General features: G+C 46.3%; 1 long non-coding RNA gene and 1 other non-coding gene across 3 annotated transcripts in view; both read right to left on the bottom strand.

Moving 5' to 3' along the window:
• LOC123849985 (uncharacterized) overlaps positions 1 to 18,798 on the bottom strand; it is a 31,577-nt gene extending 12,779 nt beyond the window's left edge. For both annotated transcript variants that reach the window (XR_010407536.1, XR_006792210.2), the window contains exons 1-2: positions 18,713 to 18,798; positions 10,206 to 10,322 (exon numbers count right to left, since the gene is read on the bottom strand). This is a non-coding gene — a long non-coding RNA (uncharacterized LOC123849985). The remainder of the gene's footprint in view (positions 1 to 10,205; positions 10,323 to 18,712) is intronic.
• Positions 16,169 to 16,241, bottom strand: TRNAN-GUU (transfer RNA asparagine (anticodon GUU)). Its single transcript has one exon. It is a non-coding gene; the product is annotated as a tRNA-Asn (tRNA).
• Positions 18,799 to 20,531: the final 1,733 nt, after the last annotated feature.

A 20,531-nucleotide genomic window follows, 5' to 3' on the forward strand; every position in this document is an offset into this window, starting at 1 on the left:
TGTGTTTCATTGGTCCATTCATATCTTTCCTCATCAATACCATAATGTTTTAATAACTATAACTTTGTATTTGGATAGCTTATAGGTAAAGTCTCCATTGTTCTCTTTATAAAGTTTCTTGGCTGTCCATGTACATATTTCCTCCTCCAAGGAACTTTAGAATCAGCTGGAAAAATTCCATTAAAATCTTTTTTTTAGGGGTGCCTGGGTGGCTCAGTTGGTTAAGTGTCTACCTTCGGCTCAGGTCATTATACCAGAGTTCTGGGATTGAGCCCTGCATTAGGCTTCTTGCTCAGTGGGGAGCCTGCTTCTCCCTCTCCCTCTGTTGCTCCCCCTGCTTGTACTCTCTCTCTCTCTGTCAAATAAATAAAAAAAATCTTTAGAAAAAAAAAGATTTTTTTTTTAAAGAGGGAGAGATGGGGGAGGGGCAGAGGGAGAGGGAAAAAGAGAATCTTTTTTTTTTTTAAAGATTTTATTTATTTATTTGAGAGAGAGCACATGAGAGGGGGGAGGGTCAGAGGGAGAAGCAGACTCCCCGCCGAGCAGGGAGCCCGATGCGGGACTCGATCCAGGGACTCCAGGATCATGACCTGAGCTGAAGGCAGTTGCCCAACCAACTGAGCCACCCAGGCGCCCGAAAAAGAGAATCTTAAGCAGGCTCTATGCCCAGCATGGAGCCCAATGGGGGGCTCAATCTCACAACCCTGAGATCATGACCTGAGATGAGATCCAGAATCAGACGCTTAACTGACTGAGCCACCAAGGCACCCCAAAATTCCATTAGAATTTTAATTGGTATTGCATTGGATTTACAAACTGATTTGGGGAATTTTTTTTTTTTTAAGATTTTATTTTTTTATTTGACAGAGAAAGACAGCAAGAGAGGGAACACAAGCGGGGGAGTGGGAGAGGGAGAAGCAGGCTTCCCGCAGAGTAGGGATCCTGATGCGGGGCTCAATCCCAGGACCCTGGGATCATGACCTGAGCTGAAGGCAGATGCCTAATGACTGAGCCACTCAGGCACCCCAGGGAAAATGGATTTTTTGTGTGTGTGATATAAAGTCTTCTCCTTTCGGGATGCTGTGTGTCTTTCTTTAAGTCTTCCTTTATTTACATCAATAAAATTGTGTACTTTTCTTTATAATGCTAACACATTTCTTGATAAGTTTATTCCTGGGCACTTTATATTTTTTGATACTATCATGAGGGGGGTTTTCCCTCTGAAATGTTGTAATTGGTTAGTACCAATGGCTCAGAAAGCTATTGATTTTTGTATGTTGTTCTTATAATTGCCTCTTTACTAAATTCTCTTATTAGTTTATAATAGTTTTTCATAGTTTTCCTCTTGGATTTTCTACTTTTATTATCTTCAAAGAGGTTTAGTTGTTTTTTTTTTAAGATTTATTTATTTATTTTACGGGGGGAGGGGCAGAGGGAGAGGGAGAGAGAATCTTTTTTTTTTTTTTTAAGATTTTATTTATTCATTCGAGACACAGAGATACAGAGAGAGAGAGCACGAGCGGGGGAGAGGCAGAGGGAGAAGCAGGCTCCCCACTGAGCCAGGAGCCAGACGTGGGGCTCGATCCCAGGACCCTGGGATCATGACCCGAGCCGAAGGCAGACGCCCAACCATCTGAGCCACCCAGGTGCCCCAAGGGAGAGAGAATCTTAAGCAGACTCTGTGCTGAGTATAGAACCTGACATGGGGTTCGATCTCATGACCCTGAGATCATGACCCGAGCTGAAACCAAGAGTCAGATGCTTAACTTACTGCACCAGCCACGCACCCCTAAAGAGGGATAGTCTTAATTTCTCCTGAATATTTGAAAGATATTTTCATCAGGTAGATAATTCCAAGTTGATAGCTATTTTTCTTTCAAAACTTTAATGATGACACTCTAAGGGCTACTGGCTTATGTAGTTTTGGGGAGAAGTCTGCTATAGTTCCATATTTGTTCTTTTGTAATGTAATGTGCTTTTTATCTCTGGCTGCCTATAAGACTTAAGGTTTTTCTAGTCATCTTTAATTTTCAGCAGTTTGAATATGATGTGACTCTCTCTTTTAAAAAAATGTTATCCTCCTTCTGTGTTCTGAGCTTCTTGGATATGTGGTTTGGTGTCTTTTATTAATTTTGGGAAATTCTCAGTTGTTATCACTTCAAATATTTCTTTTGACCTGGTTTTCCTCTCTCTTTTACTTCTGGGATTTCAGTTATATATATATTAGATAATTTGATATTGTCCCCCAGCTTCAGGTCTTAAGTTAGTCCTTTTGCCACTTTCTGAAAGATGTAAGAATATCACAGCAGCTTAACTCTATTTACCACTTCATGATCTTTTTGGTATTGTCATATATTTTACTTTTACATAGTTTATAAGTTCACAACACATTTGCCTCATTGTTCTTATAAGCAGTTTTTAGTCTTATGCTTATCTAGTTTCTTCATTCTTCATTCTTTCCTGCAGTTCCATGCACCCATCTGGGCTCCTTTCTCTAATCTGAGAAAGCTTTCTTTAGACTGAAGATTTTTCTTTAGTGGTTCTTATAGTGTAAATGTTCTGGCAATGAATTTTTCAACTTTTACTTTTTTTTTTTTTAAGATTTATTTATTTGACAGAGAGAGAGATAGTGAGAGAGGGAACACAAGCAGGGGGAGTGGGAGAGGGAGAAGCAGGCTTCCCGCCAAGCAGGGAGCCCGATGCGGGGCTCGATCCCAGGACCCTGGGATCATGACCTGAGCCGAAGGCAGACGCTTAACGACTGAGCCACCAAGGCGCCCCATCAACTTTTACTTATTTTAAATGTCAGTTTTAAAGGCTACTTTTGTTGTGTATAGCATTCTATGTTGACAGGATTTTTTCTTTTTCTTTTTCTTTTTTTTTTCTTTTTTCTTTCTACACTTTAAAGATTTCATGCCATTGTCCTCTGGCTTCTGTGGTTGCTATTGAAAAGTCAGCTGTCTTACTATAATTCTTTGATGGGAATGTGGTAATGTGTCTCTTCCCCTTCTGGGTCTCTTTCCTTTTAAGATGATCTCTATGCCCTTAGACATGTTTCCTTGTTTTAATCTCCTTGTAGTTTGCTGAACTTCCTGTATTTAGGGGTTACTGCCTTTCCAGTTTTGAAAAGTTCTCAGGCATTATCTCTCCAAATATCTTTTCTGCCTCATTTCTTCTTTTCTCTCCTTCTTAAACTACATTACACAATTATAATAGATAAAAGGGAGAGAAACTCCCTGTTTCCATTGTATCTCAGATGTCTTTGTCTCTTTTCTGTGTATTGCATTCTTTCCTTCTCTCCATGCTTCTATCTGAATATTTTCTTCTGACCTATTTTCCACTTCACTAATTACCTCTTCAGCTGTGTCTAAACTGCTGTTGAGCCCATTTAATGAGTTTTTAATTTCAATTTTCATATTTTTATTTTATTTTATTTATTTTAAGTTTTTATTTATTTGAGAGAGAGAGAGAGTGTGTGAGCAAGGGGAGGAGCAGAGGGAGAGGGACAAGCAGACTCTATACCGAGCATGTGGGGCTTGATCTCATGATCCCGAGATCATGACCCAAGCTGAAATCAAGAATCAGATGCTCAGCCGACTGAGCCACCTAGGTGCCCCCATATTTTTATTTTAGAATGCTCATTTGATTATTTTTATAAATTTCAATTATCTTGAAATTCTTCATCTTTTCATTCATCTTGTCCATTTTTTCAATGATTTAGTTTAAAACGTTAATCATAGCTTAATAATGCCTTGTCTTATAATTTCAGTATCTCCTCAATCTATGGGTTTTCTTCTATTGTTTATTTTTTCCTATTGATTATTGGCCACATTTCCCTGCCCCTATACATGTTTAGCAATTTTTTAAAAATGTTATGACACACACTATGTATAAAAGAATCATAGATACTCAAGATGAAGGTTTACCCATTCCTCTGTTAGACAAATAAGATGGAAGCTGATCAGTTCAATACAATGAGGACTTGAGTTGGATGAGGGCTGAGTTGCACTTTTAGTAAGTCTCAGCCTATCTCTGATTTATTCATGTTTTTTGGATATGGCCCTTCTAGGCTTTTGATTGAGAGACTGGAAGGTTTCTGTCTCCTCATCCCTAAGTGACTGAGAGATCCCATTGCTCTCTTTGGAGGTTTGACCTCTTGATGGAGAAAGCACCAGTGCTGAGGTCATCTCCTCTCTCTAGTGGGTCCACATACTGTGAAACCACAGATTTCACATCATGTTTTAGAAGTTTCTGGTCCAGTCAGTCAGCCTCCCACACAGCACAGACCTCAAAAACTCTTCTGTGGGGACACTGCATTGTGAACATCTACAGTTTCCACCCATCACACTGGTCCTACAAGACCAGCAAAAGCTTTGCTGTGTTCTCTTTGCTTCAGTAGCACCTCTCAGCTTGAGGCAAACAAGATCCTTCAGGCCAAGGCTAGAATTGGGAGATGCTCCCAAGGCTGATCACCAGCTCCTCTAGGAAGGGCTCCTCCTGCTCTGGATTTTAGCTCATCTACTCCTCATTACCAGCTCTGTGATGGTTTTAATAATATGATTTTGCAATTTATCTCTTTTTTCCCCTAGTTAATGTAGTGAGGGCCTGGCCTGCCATAACCACTATATCCTACTCAGAAAGAGAAATCTTCTTTAAACACATATTTAAACTTGCACTTTATATGTCTAGAGATCCTCAGGATCTATATCCTCTCCTTGAACTAGTTAAAAAAAAAACACTCTCGGGCGCCTGGGTGGCTCAGTTGGTTGGGCGACTGCCTTCGGCTCAGGTCATGATCCTGGAGTCCCGGGATCGGGTCCCACATTGGGCTCCCTGCTCAGCAGGGAGTCTGCTTCTCCCTCTGACCCTCCTCCCTCTCGTGCTCTCTCTCATTCTCTCTCTCGCAAATAAAAAAATTTAAAAAAATAAATTAAAAAAAAAAAACACTCTCACACCCCATCCCCACTCCTGAATACATTACACATTGAGATCACCTGGAGTGTGAGTTCCTGGGTTGTTACTGTTGTCATTGCTGTTGCTGCTGCTGTTGGATTATGCATTCAAAATTAGACTTAACAAAGTTTTACTGTTTTTTTTTAAAATCACTATTTCCCATACCCCATGTCTTTTTTGGTCTTTTTTTCATTTTCTTTTTCTTTTATGGCCGTACATTCTTGAGTAATTCTTTTAGAGAGTCTGTGAATAATATATTCGTTCAGAGAGACTCTGTCCAAAATATCTTTGATCCCTCCCCCACTCACTCTTTTTTTTTTTAAAGATTTTATTTATTTATTTGAGACAGAGAGAATGAGAGAGACAGAGAGCACATGAGAGGGGGGAGGGTCAGAGGGAGAAGCAGGCTCCCTGCCGAGCAGGGAGCCTGATGCGGGACTTGATCCAGGGACTCCAGGATCATGACCTGAGCCGAAGGCAGTTGCTTAACAGACTGAGCCACCCAGGCGCCCCCCCACTCACTCTTGAAGGCTAGTTGAGTTATGCACAGGATCTTAGGATCAAAACAATTTTCTCTAGAAATTTGAAGCTCTTTGTCCATTGTTTTCCAGTTGCCAAATAGAAATCATTTGCCAATCTGAATCTTATTCCTCTGAGAATAAGCAGTGCTATCCCCTCTCTACCTTTTAAGACTTTTCCTTCTGAAATCTTATCACTGTGTGTCAGGAATGAATCTTTCTCCCTCCATTTATATTGCTTAGCATTTGATTGATCCTCTCAACTTTAAGACTCTTGACTGCTTCCAGTTTTGGGAAATGTTCTCCTATTGATTGATTGATTATCTTTCTCTCTCCATCTTCTGCTTATGAAACTCTGACTAGAAAAATGTTGAAATTTCTGTATCTAGTTTCTCTATCATTTAACTATTTTTTCATTCTCCATCTCTCTTAGTCATTTTACACCACAGTCTTAAGAGAATCCCTCAGCTTATTTTTTTTAAAGATTTATTTTCTTATTTTGGAGAGAGGGAGAGAGAGAGAGAGATCATACTCACGAGTGGGGGGAGTGGCAGAGGGAGACAATCCTCAAGCAGATTCCCTGATGAGCACAGAGCCCACCACAGGGCTTGATCTCATGACCCATGAGATCATTATCTCAGACATTTAATCAACTGAGCCACCCAATGGAGCCACCCAGCCAACTGCCCCATCCCTCAGCTTATTTTTTTTTATTTGACAGAGAGAGAGATAGTGAAAGCAGGAACACAAGCAGGGGGAGTGGGAGAAGGAGACGCAGGCTTCCCGCCGAGCAGGGAGCCCAATGCGGGGCTCGATCCCAGGATGCTGGGATCATGACCCGAGCCAAAGGCAGATGCTTAACCGGCTGAGCCACCCAGGCGCCCCTCCCTCAGCTTATTTTTAACTCACTAATTCATTATTTCAAAAACAATTTAGAAATATTTCAACATAAAATATATTTAAAAGTATAAAGACTAAATAATATAACAAACACACCAGTACACACTACCCAGTTTTAACATTTTGCCCTATTTGCTTTATATTTCTATTTTTAAGCAACTAAATATTGTCAATAAAGTTGAAGCTCTTTGTGTTCTCTTCCCAATTCCAGTCCCTTTCTTTTCTGTCCATAGGTAACAACTATGTTGAATTTGGTCTTTATGATTTTTAAATTAACTTTTTATTAAGGTATTATTTGTATACTATATAATTCACGTATTTTTAAGTGTGCCATTTGATGAATTTTGGTATTTGTATGAAATTGTGTAACCACCATCACAGTCAAGATATAAAAGAATTCCATCACCCCCAAAAATTTTCATGTGCCCTTTGGCAGTTGATCACCTGCTTCTACCCTGGTCCTAGACAACAACCTCTTTCTGTCCTATAGATTTGCCTTTTTTAGAATTACATATATGGGATCAGATGTGCATATTCTTTTATGTTTGGTTTATTTCACTTAGCATAATATTTTTGAGATTCAGCCATGTTTTTGCATGCATTATCAATGTTTAATTACTTTTTATTGCTGAATAGTATTCCCAAGTATGAATATACAACAATTCATTTATCCATTCACCAGCTGATGAACACTGGAGTTACTTCCAGTTTAGGGCTATTCTGAATAATGCAACTATGAACATTTGTGTTCAGATCTTTGGGTGGACATATGTTTTAATTTCTCTTGGGTAAATACATGAAAGTAAAATTGCTACGTTACAGGGTAAGCGTGTTCTTAACTTTATGTTAATGTACTGTTTTCCAATTGGCTGTGCTGTTTTGCATGCCCACCAGCAACCTATAAGAGTTCCAGTTTCTCCATATCCTTGCTAACACTTGGTATTGCCAGTCTTTTTAACTTTAGTGTATGGTGGTTCGTCATTATTATTTTACTTTGTATTTCTCTAGTGACTAATAAAGCTGGGGATTTTTAATGTGATTATTGCATTCATATATCTTCCTTTTTGGAATTTCTGTTCAAATCTTTTCTCCATTATTATTGGATTGTTTGTCCTATTATCACATTGTAACAGTTCTCTATGTATTTCAGATACACATTTTCCAATTTTAATGTAAATTTTCTTGAAATATAACCATCAATGTTATACTGAATGCATAGAAAAGGTGTATACTATTGTTTTCATGTTTTGACTTTATATAATAGATATTGTACCAATCTATCATTCTGCAATTGCTTTTTAGTCACTCAGCATTATATTTTTAAAATTGATCCCTGTGGATACATGTAGCTGTAGGTACCTGTTGCATAAGATTCTGTAATGTGACCAAACCACAGTTTTTTTTATCCATTCTCTGTTAGCTTATGGGTTGTTTCCAATTTTTTCTAATTGCATCAAACAATTCTGCAGTGAACACTCACATAATTCCTTACACACATGAAAAAGTTTCTCTAAGCTTACACCTAGGTGTGGCATAGGGGCTGCATGTCTTTAAATTTATTCCAACTTTCCTTTTAGCTATATTTTGTACTATTCAGCCAACCTACTGAGTTTTAAATTTGAACAATTATTTTAAATTTTCAAGATCTCTTAGTGATTCATTTTAGTAACAGCCTGTTCTCAATTTATGGGTATGATAGCTTCTCCAATCTCCCTAGGGATGGTAATTATACTACTTTAAAGTCTACTTTTTGTTTGTATTTGCCCCCTTAAGTCTATTCCCTTGAGTTTAAGGTCTTCTGTTGGTTAAATTTGATTCCCCTCTTTCACAGTGTTGATTTTCCTGAAATGCTTTGGCATTCTTGGTTTTCTTCGGTGATTGGCTCTATCTGCCTGTCTCTGAAGGATGGTTTTGACCGCAAGAGTTTGTCTCTGGTAATCACTGTGGAGAAGTGTTGTCAGTGGTATGTGATGGAAGCTGGTCTTCTTCCCACTTCCCAGTGTGTCACTAGATTCCCCAGGGCATGTCCTTGACTCTTAGACCTAAATATGTCCACTCATTGCTCTGGCTTATGGGTAAACTCCCCTGCCATTAGCTGCTCAGCATGAGCAATAGGGAGTGGGGAGGGGGAGTTGGTCAGGAATAGGCCAGCCTGGCTGCTTCACATGCAGCTTCTCATTCGCTCACTCTCATGATTGCACTGGTCCCCTGCTGCTCTGTGTATCCTGTGGTCCTGTTGACTCTGAGCTTGGAGCATTCCTGGAACCAGCCCATCTTGCACAGTGATGCTTTCCTTGTGTGTTTTGGGCTATGGGCTTCTCTGTCAATTCAGGCCTGTCTACTTTCCATCTTTCAGGAATTCCAAAAAGTTTCTGATCCACTGAGAACTTTCTTGTTTTCTACAACTGTTACAATAGTTTATACACTTACATCAATACATATATTTTTTCTGTTATAACTGGAGATTTGGGGAGAGATGACTGGACCCAGTCTGTCATTTTTATCCAATCTCCCATGCTTCTTAATTTCTTTCAATTCTATCTTCCTTGGATCTCTCTGACCTTGGGTCTCCATGGGTCTCTCTGTGTCTGTCTTTGGCTGTGGTTTTGTGGCTATGTCTCCCTGTGGCTCCATTTCTATTCACGTCTTCCTCTATCCCTGGTTTCTCTAAGCCTCTGTTCCTCATCATTCCCTATTCTTGGTGGCTGCTCCCCATCAGTGGGAGGCTCTGGCCCCCGTGGCTGGCTGGCTCTGGAGCAGTTTGTGGGTGGGGGAGCCCCAGATTGCTGCAACGTGGAACAAGGATTTCCAACACATGCTCCCTCTGGCAGCCTGCCACCACAGCTCACTGCCTGCCAACATCACACTTCAACTTAAAGAGGGAAAACTGCCAGACCAATGTTTTAGCTACAGCCCCATGTCAGGGTTGCATGGGGAATCTCACAGCAGCCCCTGCCAGAAGCTTGAGCTGTGAGGGGATTGGGGAAGGGGCTCGGGGCTGCCTGGTGTTGGTGGGGGGTCCTGGCTGCCACCCTCCCTGGCCTCACTGGTTCTGAGTACCAAAAAGTTGCTTGGGACCTACTCTGGGTTCTTCCCTTCCACTCCTGGGCAGGTAGGTAACCAGTGGTCCTGCTTCCTCTCTCCATTGTCTCTCCCTGCCCCATAGCACCCACGGTGTGACTGCCTCCTCCACCTCTGGACAAAGTAACCCTGGGCTGGGAGTTGAGGGAATGGTCTGGGACTTCGGAAAAGTCAGTGGAATCACTCTGGTTTTAATGGTCAGGAGTCAGGAAATGTCAGAGATCAGTGTAGAAGTGCCCACCTTCACCAACGAAGAGACAGCCATTCCTTTCAATGCAAAAGTTCCATTCTTTTCTAGGAATTACCCCTGCCAGCATAGAAGTGCCCATCCTTGCTAACGTAGACATGCCCATCTATAGAGGCGCTTGTTCTAGCAAATGTAGGGCTTCCTATTCATGTGAGTGTAGAAGCGCCCCATATGTACCTGTGTGAAGCACCCTTCCTTGCCAATATAGACCCACCAGTTTTTCTTTCAAGATAATCATACCCATTCCTGTCCCTGGGGACATTCCCAGCCCAACCACTGCAGATGCTTTCGTTCTAATGGATGTAGAAGCACCCACAGCTGTAAGCTCCATTCCTGTCAATATAGAAGTGAACTCTTGCTAACTCCCACCAGGACCCAGTTTAGATGTCTCTTCTTTGAGGCAGCCTTTCCATTCTTCTAGTGAAGATGCATCCTCCCTGCATGTGCAGAGGCCCTCAATCAAGGCAAAGGGGAAATGTGCTCATCTCTAGTACAAGAGTACTTACGGTCAGTGCAGTGCTTATTATTTCTTTCAGTGTGGATTTCCTCAGTATTCCAGCAGGAATAAGCCCATTCCAGACTTGGGGCAATGCTTCCTTTTAGGAGTACAGTGGCTCTTAGAGCTGCAAATACAAAACGTGCAAGTGAAAAAGCATAGATGTTCCTATTCTAACTACTGTAGGAACAACCATATTTGACAATACAGAGGTTCCCAATCCCACCAGTGTAGAAGTGCCCATCAATATGGAAGCATACACTTGTGGGAGTTAGGGGGGCTCCCAGCCTGCCAATGTGGATGCACCCATCGGCTATCAGAGGCAAGCAGGTCCCTTGAGACACCTGGCAGACCCAGAAGTTATCAATGAAGAAAGAGAGCATGAAGAGGTGGGGTGGGGAGATGGAGCCACTTGATCAAACCGACAGCCTGGTGAAGTGCTAGCTGCCAATATAAACAGATAAGCATTAATAATCACTCTTTCTTAAAAGCCCCACTTGCATGTCCCATTTTCCTGAGGACGCCACCTGCACAGCTGCTCCTAATCAAGGACCATTTAATTCGTTCCCAGATCATTGTCTGCATTAATTGTCTTAAACAAACTGAAGTTCAGCTCACCTTATTCCCCAAGGGCCTGGGGGGTTTCTAATTACCTGTAGGTGGTTCTCCACACAGCCCAGCTTCATTAAAGATCACAATATGTTCCTCTAATAGGTTTCCCATTAAAATCCAATGGGTTCCCATCAAAATGAGTTATGTCCCAGAAAAAAATCCACTAAAATATATTTTAATTAAAGTGAATTAAATATTGCATATGTCTATTTCTGCCAACAGGTTGCACTTGAGACGGATGGTGGCAGAAAGCAGAGGAGAGAGGTGGGGAAGAGGAGGAGGGGGAAGGGAGGGGGCAAGAAGGTTCACTCGTGAGTGAAGAGTTCTGGAAGCAGACAGTGTCGTCACTGCTCCTGACTTTAGACAAGTTACCTCACCTCTTTGAGCTTTAGTTTCCTGGTGTCTAAAATGGAGATCATAGGGGCGCCTGGGTGGCTCAGTTGGTTAAGCAACTGCCTTCGGCTCAGGTCATGATCCTGGAGTCCCGGGATCGAGTCCCGCATCGGGCTTCCTGCTTGGCAGGGAGTCTGCTTCTCCCTCTGACCCTCCCCCCTCTCATGTGCTCTCTCTCTCTCATTCTCTCTCTCAAATAAATAAGTAAAAAAAAAAAAATCTTTAAAATGGAGATCATAATCCCTAGCTTCCAATTTATTTTTGCTATGATTAGAGACAAAATATATAAATAAAATGCTTCACACATAAAAAGTCCTCAATAGATGTCACTGTTATTATATAATATTATAAATAAATATTGTATTTATCAGCTGTGCTGTGTAACAAACAACTTCCCCAAATCTCGAAGGCTTACAACAACAAATCTTTATTTCTCACCAGGATGGCAAGTTAGTACTGCTTCATATGACTTCTTGTTCTGGAACCCAGGCTGAAGAAATAGCCCCTTCTCTGGGACAGGTTGTTTTCATGGCGGAGGACAGAAGTGCAAGAGAGCAAGCTGAACCATGCCACTGTATTCAAAGTTTGTGCTAGACATCTGGATGTCACGTTGCTCACTTTCCAGTGGTCAGAGCAATTCACGCTGCCGAGCCTAGCAGTGGTGCTGAGAACTAGACCTCTGCCTACCAGGAGGTAGGGCAACGATGTGGCTGTATGATCCTCTTACAAGGAAGGGAATGAATAATTGTCAACAACAGAAGAATTTGCCACAATCCTATCACTAGGTATCACAGCAGTGTTTCCCAAGCTTGCCTGACAATAAAAATCTTCTAGGGATCAAAATATAGAGACCTGAATCCTAATTCAGAGCTACTAAACCAGGTTCTCTAAGGGAGGATCCTGGAGCTCTGTATTTTTAAACAAATGTCAGATGATCATCTTTATTATCAGGAACATTTGAAAAATAGTTTTATAGAATAATGGATAATATCATAGGCTTGATTCAGACAGATCTGAGATTGTAAACTGTCTCCATCATGTATTAGTCATGTAATCATGGGAAAGTTGTGGGTTTTTTTTTTAAGATTTTATTTATTTATTTGTCAGAGAGAGAGCACAAGCAGGGGGAGTGGCAGGCAGAGAAGGCAGAGGGAGAAGCAGACCCCCGCTGAGCAAGGAGCCCGATGCGGGACTCGATCCCAGGACCCTGGGATTATGACCTGAGCTGAAGGCAGATGCTTAATCGACTGAGCCACCTAGGCGCCCTATGGGAAAGTTTTTTAACTGCTCTGAACTTCAATTTCTTTATTTGTGAAATAAGATAATGTATGCAAATCATTTAGCACAGTGTCTGGTCTAGTACAGGCCTTCGATAAATATTAGCTCTTCTTATTTTTAAAATAACAATAACAGGGCGCCTGGGTGGCTCAGTTGGTTAAGCGACTGCCTTCGGCTCAGGTCATGATCCTGGAGTCCCGGGATCGAGTCCCGCATCGGGCTCCCTGCTCGGCGGGGAGTCTGCTTCTCCCTCTGACCCTTCTGTCTCTCATTCTCTCTGTCTCAAATAAATAAATAAAATCTTTAAAAAAAAAAAAAAACCAATAACAATGATGTTGATACTGAATGTAATGTGCCCAACTCAATGAGTTGCAAATGGTAATTTTAAGAACAATAGTATTAAATTATAATAATGATAATAATCAGATACATAATATAAATATGTAATAATATACTTGGAAGGATTCAATAGGAAAGCTATCTATAGCCACAAACACTGCCTAATGCTCTGAACTCCTTAGTATGAGTCCTTTCACCATCTTGAAATTCATAATAATTTTTGAGCAAGGGGCTCTGCATTTACATTTTGCAGTGGGCTTTGCCCTCTACTCCTACCAAGACTCTCAAGGTGGGCAGTTCCCCAGTGGAATGAAAAAGCTTAGGGTCAAAAATGGCAGAATAACCCCCACAATAAGCTTCCCTCACATCAACTCATTCCTTTCCCAGCCCCCCACCCCACCTTGATAAATGGCGCCACCGTCCATTTTTCAGACCAACCATCTTGCCAGGATCCTTGATGATCCTTGATCCTTGTTTCTCATCCCCTACATTCACCCAGCCTCCTCCGAAATATGTTTTGACTCAGTCTCCCTTCTCTTCTGCTTGAGCCCCACTTGACTCTTGCTGGGACATTTGTAGTGGGTCTCCCTGACCCTCTTTTGCCTCCAGAGCAGCCAGAATGATCTTGGGGGTGGGTGGGTAAACTGATCACAGTGTCCCTCAGCTTGAAAGCCTCTAATGGCTTCTAACTATTCCCGGTCAACTCTCATTTTCTTCCCACCCTCCCACCAGACTGAATGACGCTCAGTCCTTCCACCTCTGGGGTCTTGGCACAGGCTGTTCCCCTGCCTAGAACTTTCTCCCTACCCCCACCCCACGCCCCTTCCTCCATGGTTCCTGCAGCCCTCAACTTGCAGACCCTTCCCTTGGGCAGCCTTCCTTGATGTTACCTCCCCATTGAGGGTTAGATGCTCCTTCTTTGAGCTTCCCAGGTCCCTGTGCCCCCATCCACCCCATCCAGCCCTTCTCTGCCTGTGTCCATGCCCACATCCTCTGCCCGACTCCAGTTTCCCAGAGGGAAGGGAAAAGCAGTGTCTGCCTTGTTCTCTGTCGCAACTCCGGGGCGGGGCACATGGTCAGAGCTCATTAACTGCTTGTTGAATGAATGAATGAATGAATGAATGAATGAATGAATGAATGAATGAATGAATAAATGAAACCTCCCTCACCTTTGCTGCTAGTCTAGTCCTGCCCTCAGGTCAGGGTTCTGAGAACTGGGCTATCCCCTTGATGAAGGCCTCACTAATATGGTCCCCTGAGGGCACAAACACAGGCCCACGGCAGCCCAGAGCTGGCTCCTTTAAAGGGAGCTGCCCACCTATGCCAGGTCCCTCTAGTGATACTTCGGGTGTATTGCCCTGCCCCCCCTGCCCCCAAGATCTCTCCAGGCCACCTGTCCGGGCATCCATCAGCTACTCCTCATCCCCATTTAGTGGTTGGCTATGCTGGATGAAGTTGGCTCTCTTCCCAGCTCGGTCTCTTCCCAGGGACATTTGTTGGTGGCTTGAAATCAGCCGTGGTGGGAACACTTACATCATGGACGTTGGCAAATGCTACAGATTAGGGCTTCGCTGCTGTTGTTGGTAAGAGGGCTGGTTTACAGCACACCTGCGGATCCTGCACTCCTGGCAGTCCCGGTGCTTGCTCAGACTCCTCGGCCTTCGCCATCCAGACGCTGGCCCCAGCTTCCTGGCTGCCTCCCTGTCTCCCCTTCTCTCCCCTGAGCACAGGTTCAGGTTCTCTATGATCGTGTCTTTTCTCTGCCATTTTATGAACATGTGGCTCAAATACAGCGAGTTGACCCCGCTTTACGTTTCATTTCGAATAACCAGCCAAAAAGGCAGCCCAGCATTGCTGACCCCCAGTGCTAAGTTGCAAGAGAGAGAAGCTGATTGGCCCAGCTTGAGTCAGCGTTCATCCCTGGTATCATCAGGGGGGGCAGAGAGGTAGGGTACTTGCAGGGCCTGTGGGGCCCCACCTGGGGGGAAGGGCAGGTCTCAGAAAAGGAGCCGGAGGTGGGAGGACCACAGAGGGGGTCTGCCACACCTGCCTGCCCAGAGGGACCCTCTCAGAGATCAGCTTGAATCCCCTGTCCCTATGGCCATTGTCATTTGGATGACTGGCTGAGCTCTGCTCTGCATTCCGGCCCATGCTGCTTCCTTCCTTGGAGTCTCAGCTTCCTCCTCTGTGAAATGGTGGCAACTTGCAAAGCAGGGCTGTTGTAAGATCCTCCATGAGATCACGTGGGCAGAGTGCCCAAGCTGGCCACCTGCTGTGTCACCACAACACATCTGACTTCCCTAAAGTCTCCGAAGTTCCCCTCCTCCTCACCGGCCACCACCCTCCTCCCTCTTGTCCTATCACCACCACGCTTCCCCACTGCCGCTGAGGCCCCTGGATGCCTGTGGTCACGCCCACTCAGACCCCCCCCATCACACCGCCACACACATCTCACTAATATGGGACACGCACCAGAGTGCCTGTGAGCGGCGTTGAAACCACGAACTTGACCACTCTCTTGGTCACTGAGGCTCCTGGTCAGCCTGGCTGAGCTGCCTGTGGCCCAGCCTCTCCCCCAGGGCCCCGCCCGATATCAGGTGGGGCACACCAGGCCGAAAAGGGAGGGAGGCAGGGACTCACCAGGGCCTAAAAGACGTCAAATGCCCCAGGTATCTTTTAGGGTCTCCTGGGACACCCCTCACATCCTGTGGACAGAAGCAGCTGTTGTTGTTATGTTTCTTGCTGTTAGTGTTATTATTTGCCCACCCACCGAGCAAACATCCGCACCGCCTACTCTCTTCTGACTGGGGGCTGGGCACCAGGGGTTTAGAGACACAGCAGACGTGGGTCGTGAACTTGGGAACCTCAGCCCATGACTTGAGGCTGTCCAGGTCTCACCAGCCTATGGGTGCAAAGAGATCACCCCAGGCCCAGGCCCACCTGCTTGCCCAGAACTCCAGTCCACCACAAACTCCCCACCTGCCGCAGGATAGATCCCGTTGTCCTCGAGTGGGGCCTCCCGTGGGCCTGTGAATCTGACTGGGCTGCATCCACTTCTGTTGGTCTCTGCCCCTCGATGTGTGTGGTGGACCTCTGGAGGCCTGCTGGGCACCATGGTTGTCCTCTGCTCCACCCAGACCCTGCCTTGGCCTTGGCCCGGCCTCAGACCCTCACTGAGGGCTCCAATGCCCGGGGCCCAGGCAGCTCCTGGGTCTGTGACAAAGCACTCTAGGGTCAGTCCGGAAGTCCCTGCAGTAGAGGTGTTTACGCCCAATTGGGATGCATAAGTTGATGAAGCTCTTCTTTTACAGAGGGTGAGATTACCTTTTTTTTTTTTTAAAGTAAGCTGTACGCCCGACATGGGGCTTGAACTCACAACCCCAAGATCAACAGTCACATATTCTACCGACTGAACCAGCCAGGCGCCCCAATGAAGCTGTTCTTTTAGTTCAAAACCGCATGATGGCTTTCTCCCTTGGGTGTGGCACATACCTCCCAAGGACAGTGGAATGAGGGGACTTTCAGTTTCCAGCCACTGCCTCAAATCTGGGACTCTCTTTTGTGCTCAGGCCCTGTTGCCCACTCTGAATCCACATTTTCTTTTTTTTTTTTTTAAAGATTTTTTTATTTATTTATTTGACAGAGAAAGACACAGCGAGAGAGGGAACACAAACGGGGAGTGGGAGAGGGAGAAGCAGACTCCCTGCCAAGCAGGGAGCCCGATGCGGGACTCGATCCCGGGACTCCAGGATCAAGACCTGAGCCGAAGGCAGTCGCTTAACCAACTGAGCCACCCAGGCGCCCATGAATCCACATTTTCTAACAATTAATTCTCCCTAGGAGGTCATGCAGTCCCTCCCTGCACCCTGGCTTCCATTGGCCATTCTCGGGGGCAGGTAACAGAGCACCTGGCAGAATGGCCTGTTTACCAACAGGGCAGCTGCAGTAGGCAGGGCCATCTTCAGGTCCGTGCCTCCGTGATAGGCTGGGGTCATAGTATTGGTCAGCAGATGTTTACCGGCCTTCTCTCTCCTGGGCTGAACATACATCCCAGCCTGCTATGTTGGGCCCAGCCTGTGGCTTCCTTTAGCTATCGGAATGTACCAGGCATGACTTGAGCCAAAGCCTTAAACGTGCTTGGGCCAGTTGGTTTGGCCTTGAGCTCCTTTACCATCCGGACGCTGGCCTCAGCTTGCCTGGCTGCCTCCCTGTCTCCCCTTCTCTCCCCTGAGCACAGTTTCATGAAGATCTCTCCCTGGTTGTCGGGAGGCCCCTTCGGCCTGGGCCCCAGAATAAACACAGGTAGAAGAGACTGGAACCCAACCCACAGCCTGAAGCAGGGTGGCCCAGCCCAGTCCTGCCTAAATTAGCTGAGCCACGGTCAACCTGCTGACCCATGACCTGAGAGCATGCGAAGACATGCCTGCTGTCAGTCACTGGGTTTGGGGAATGGTTGTTTAGTGGCACTGTTAGAACAATAGCTGATTAGTGCAGGAGCTCTCGGGGGCTCACTTTGTCCCCAGGCCTTAGATGGGTGTTTGGAAAGAGCACCCGTTCTGGAGTTAGTGTGGTGACTTTTGGAGAGGCCTGGGTTTGAGTCCCAGCTGTGACCCCAGCTCTATGACCCAGGCAAGTCTCTCGACCACTCTCCATCTCACTTCGTTCATCTGCAAAACAAGATATTGGGTTCTCGCAGCTTTGACATCCTAAGACCTAAATTTAGCCCACCCAGGTGGCCCGGATTGACACTTGCTGGGCGCGTCCTCCCCATCAGAGACAGAAACTGCATCGAAGGGCCTGAACCTCCACAGCAGGAAGTGGAACCGAGCCCTCTGCACCCCACCCGCCCCCCACGCGCTGCACCATCTGACCTGGTTAAAACCAAGCCGGAGGGGCCTGCCAGTGACTCAGCCCCTTGCCTGATCTGATTGTCAAAGTCAATTCCTAGAAGTTGAAAGTCACTTCTCTTCTGCAGCCATTGCTTCCACCTCCCACCACCAGGCAAGTTCTAATTCTGTCCTATCACAGAGCCCTGGCCAAGGCAGGCAGTGAAGGCACAAGGGGATTTTGGGGGAAAGTCTGAGTTGGAAATCTGGAGGCCGGGTCCTGATGGAAGGCATGAGAGGGGCAGGGGCCCGACCTCGTCATGGGAAGAAACCGGATGTATGAAGCAGGCAGGGGGACAAGGCCTCAGCTCGGCTACGGAATGACCAGCTGTATGATCATGGGCACACTGTGTAACCTCTCTTTGCCTCAGTTGTGTGTAAAAGCAGGAAAACCCTCCTTACCAATTTCACTTCTCAGAGGTAACCCCGGCTGATGGTTCAGAGCGTGTCTTTGCATACTCTTGTCTTCAAGCAGACCCAGGGCGCCTGCCTGGCTCAGTCGTTAGGCGTCTGCCTTCGGCTCAGGTCATGATCCCAGGGATCAAGACCTGCTCAGGCTCCCTGCTCAGCGGGGAGCCTGCTTCTGCCTCTCCCACTCCCCCTGCTTGTGTTCCCTCTCTCGCTGTGTCTCTGCCAAATAAATAAATAAAATCTTAAAAAAAAAAAAGATGCAAACCCAGAAGGCGGAGAGAGATGGAAAGGCTGGGGATGGCATCGGTCACCGTCACCACGGCGGTGAGATGGAACTGTCCCCGGCTGCTGCGGAGAACCGGTTTGGGGAGCCCTTTCTATCCGGCTCGCTGGCCTCCAGGAAAGCACAAGCTCAGCGAGAGCAGGAACGTGTCCTGTCTTGCCCCCCCCCCCCCCCGCGGCCCCCGGAACCGGGTCTGGCACGCGGAGTGGCAGCAGGTGGAGAAGCTGCAGACGCGGCGGCTGCCCCCTGACAAAGTAAGTCAGCGCTAAGTAACCACAGGCCGGGCTGCAAGGGCGCCCCACACCGTGCACCCACCTCCCAGGCGTAAAATGAGCACGTCGGCGGCTTCAACTCCATCTTACAAGAATCTCGCTCAAAGTCTTGCGCCCGGGCTATCCCAGAGCTCCGCGGGAAAGGGAATTCTGGGAAATGTAGTTTCTGCTCCGGTTAACATGGGGGCAGAGCCAGCCCAGCTCGGGTGATCGCGATCCCTTCAGATTACATTGTGACAGAGCGGGAGAGTTAACATAAACTCTGGGACAGGGCGAGCAGGGCTAAGACAGTGAAGGGACACTGCCCTCTACCCAGGTGAATAGGAAGTGCTTCTACCCCCCCTTCTGTGGTGGGGGGTGGGGAGGGATGGAAGATAACATCCTGCAGATCAGTAGGCGCTTACTAAGCGCCGGAGGCTGCAGTGATCAGGCCCAGCAGTGAGACTGAGGCTACCACTTAGGGGAGGTTGTGCTAATTCACCGTCTGCTATGACCTTTCCCGTTTTACAGGGGCTCTGCGGCTGAACGGAATGGGGATCTGATAGGAACCAGCGCTCCTGCATTCTTTATGTCCTTGAGGGTGGCTCTAATCTCTGCTAGCCTCCCAGCGTGTGGTGTGGCTCTGATTTACTATCTTGGCTGGGGTGGGGGCAGTTTTAGGGGCCTCCACCCCACCTTCCCCCTGAGGAAGCCTTTTACACCACTGGGTTAGGAACCAAACTGAGGCTCCTGCCAGCTGTGGGGTATATCCTTCCCAGTGACCTGCTCAGGGATTGGAGAAACGACCACGGGTGGGTCTGCGGGTCCACGAGGCCCACCGTGAGATGCACTCTGGCCAGCGCTCCATTTTTTTGCCTGTGTACACCAAGCATAGCACGTTGGTGAGTTCTCTGGTCTTACATAATATGTCCATTCTAACAAGTCCACCTCTCTGAACCTCGGGGGTCCCTCCCACTGTGCTTGGCCAAGGCAGTTTTGTCATCTTCCCCACACTTACTATGGACTGACTTCATATCGAAGCCTTTGGAAGCCATTCTAACAGCACTAGGAGATGAGCTCATGTTCTGAGTCATAGCAGATTGCTCCCCAGATCAATAATTTCCCCATTAAGCCTTAGATCCTCCCTGCCCTGATACAGGACCTTCAAGACCCACTCCCAGGGGGTGTTCTCCTAGTTCCTGCCAGGACACAGCCAGGCCCTGCACCTCTTTTGGTGGAGAATCCATTTCCTCCTACTAAAGAAACAATACTAACCCTTTCAGACCGCGTTGAGACTTGATTTTAGCTATTGGTCTGGATGGCAAGTAGGAGAAGCAGGGGCTGTGGTAAAGAAGTCCACATCGTCTTGGGAGGCATCCAGCTCAGATGAGGCCTTTGCATGGTCTCCCACCCAGGGGAAGCTCTAGCAAGGACGAGGGGCCACACTGACCAGTCCAGAGGCTCAGGTTTATCAAGCAGATCCACATGAATATTCCCATTCCAGGTTCCAGAGCCCTGGCCTTTCTCTATCAGCTCTCTGACTTCAACATAGAAGGCTCACTGGGGCTGAGAATTTAGCCTCCTGTGTGCCTTCTCTACTCTTTCAATCAGATCTTGGGTCTGATGTTCGGCTCAGCCTGCCCGCCCCCCCCCCCCCCAGCTTTGGGAATGAAAGGTCCAGTTAAGTGCTGTCCCGGCAGCCTTCCAGCGTTCACACTGGCCCCTGAGTTGATCGTGGGCTGACCTAAGCCTGTCATTTTCTTCCTTCAGGGCTTCCATGGCAGTTAACCTCACCTGAACAACTTTGCAATCCTTTGAGTTACCATTGGCCCCCTGCTCCTCATCTGTCAAGTGCTAGAGCCACTAGATAAACCCAGGCATTC

Source organism: Mirounga angustirostris, unplaced genomic scaffold (assembly GCF_029215605.1).
Source record: "Mirounga angustirostris isolate CCGP_5_RB_7025 unplaced genomic scaffold, mMirAng1.0.hap1 SCAF_15, whole genome shotgun sequence".
In the NCBI taxonomy this organism is placed as follows: domain Eukaryota; kingdom Metazoa; phylum Chordata; class Mammalia; order Carnivora; family Phocidae; genus Mirounga; species Mirounga angustirostris.